Below are 2,571 nucleotides of genomic sequence, written 5' to 3' on the forward strand. Positions count from 1 at the left end.
TTCTGTTCTAGTTCTGTTCTAGTTCTGTTCTAGTTCTGTTCTAGTTCTGTTCTAGTTCTGTTCTAGTTCTGTTCTAGTTCTGTTCTAGTTCAGTTCAAGTTCTGTTCTGGTTTTAGTCAGTTCAAGTTGTAGAATTTGCAGTATTTTTTTTAGAATTTGTAATCTTAAATTTTAAATATATTTTGTCTTTACGTAGATTATTTCGCACTTTGTCTCCTCAACCAAAAATTTCACTGCTGCACTGTTATTTTTCCATTATGTTTAGTACAAGTTTATTGCACTCGTATTTAAATTGTTTTTAAAATTGATAAAATATTAAAGCTAGCAAAACGCATGTTTAATTATAATATTATTCATAGATAAGGAATTATTAATTAATTTTATGTTATTTTCTTCCTCCCATAGAGCTTCAGCGGCTGATATGAGACAAGCGGCTGTTAACTCAGGCATAGCTGGTGGACCAACAACAAATGATCGTGCTGGCATTATAAATAATGCTCAACCATTCTCATTTACTGGAGCTGTGGGCACTGATAGTAATGTGTGATATGAAGGAGTTTAAATCTGGTCACGAGTTTCGAAACAACACCACCACCACCACCACACACATTTACTCTAACACTTTACAGAAAAACAAAACCTAAGGATGCCACACTTTCAATGAAATGAAGAAAATATAAACTAAATATTAATTTAAACTTTAACAAAAAAAGAGAATAAAAGTCAAAATATATATTTTTTTTAAATTATTATTTTTAAAAATAATAAAAAAAGGATTAAACTATGATTACACTCTAATAACAACTAAAACAAGATCTCTGTTTGAAAATTTAATTTCCAAAAAAAAGGCAGACTATACAGACAGACAATGTTAAGAAAAATAACTTCTTTTTTATTTTTGGTTTGTAATATTTATGTATTTTTGTTTATAAAAAACAGAGTTGTAATTTGTTTAAATTTCTTTTAAGTTTATGCAAAATTTTGTTTTCAAATTTAAAAAAAAAAAAACTATTCATTCCATTGTTTAAAATAAAAATGTCTTTAACTTATTAATTCGTTTATAAACTAAGCCTTAAGGCTTAAAATTTAATAATTTTTTTATAACAATTGCTTTAACATTTCGTGAAAAACTTATTTAAAATTATTTTAAAAAAAATTCTATAAAAAAAACTTAAATGTAAAAAACAAAAACTATTAATTAATAATAAAAAAAGACCTGTTAATTATATAAATAAACAAATATATAAAACAACAACAAAACAGCATTAAAACAACATTGTATTTAAATAAAAACAAATTATTAAAAATTATTATAAAAAATATTCTCATTCTCAAAAAAAAAAAAAAAATAATAATTTAAAAATTTATTTTAAATGTAAAAAATAAATAAAATTATTTAGTTTTTTCTTAAATTCATTCAATTTCAAAAAATCATAATTTTCACTAATTTTTTTAGTCATTTTTTTAATTTATTAAAAAAAAACTCAACTTTAAACAGATAAAGAAAGTCATCTTAATCCTTGTTTATTTTAAAAGTAAATAAAAATATATAATTATAATTAAAAACAAAATATAACAGAAGAAAACAAAACATATTTCATTTATAATTATAATAATTATAAATTACATTAAATTATACATAAATTATTAAATTAACAAAATAAAACAAAGAAATTATTTAAAAAAAAAAAAAAAACAACAGAGAGAGTTATACATACATTATTCATATGAAGAAAAAAACAAATATATAAACAAAAAAATATATATAAAACAATTTAAATAGTGTAAAATTTAATTGAAAAAATAAATAAAATAAATAAGTTTAATAATTAAAAAAAGAAAATAAATTAAATAAAAAGAAAATGTATAAAAACTAATCAAAGATAAATATACTTTTTAATAATTCCTAACGATCACGAACAAGGTAATAATGTGAAAACATAAGTCCACAAGACTATAGTTCTAATTGCGATATCAGTTCTAGTTCAGATCTAGTTCAATCTATAAGTTCTTGTTCAACTCTAGTTTAGTTTTGGTTCAGATCGAGTCCAATTCTAGTTCAGTTTTACTTTATTTCTTGTTCGTTTGTAATTCAGTTCCACATCAGTTATATATAAGTTCTTGTTCTAGTTTCAGTTCTAGTTTCAGTTCTAGTTTCAGTTCTAGTTCAGTTCTAGTTCAGTTCAGTTTAGTTCAGTTCTAGTTCAGTTCACTTTTAGTTCAGTTCTAGTTCAGTTCTAGTTCAGTTCACTTTTAGTTCAGTTCTAGTTCAGTTTTAGTTTATTTCTAGTTCGTTTGTAGTTAAGTTCTAGTTAACTTCCACATCACTTTTATATAAGTTCTTGTTCACTTGTAGTTCAGTTCTAGTTCAGTTCTAGTTTAGTTCTAGTTCAGTTCTAGTTCAGTTCTAGTTCAGTTCTAGTTCAGTTCTAGTTCAGTTCAGTTCTAGTTCAATTCTAGTTCAGTTCATTTCTAGTTCAGTTCTAGTTCAGTTCTTGTTCAGTTCTAGTTCAGTTCTAGTTCAGTTCTAGTTCAGTTCTAGTTCAGTTCTAGTTCAGTTCTAGTTCAGTT

Source organism: Lucilia cuprina, chromosome 5 (genome assembly GCF_022045245.1).
Source record: "Lucilia cuprina isolate Lc7/37 chromosome 5, ASM2204524v1, whole genome shotgun sequence".
In the NCBI taxonomy this organism is placed as follows: domain Eukaryota; kingdom Metazoa; phylum Arthropoda; class Insecta; order Diptera; family Calliphoridae; genus Lucilia; species Lucilia cuprina.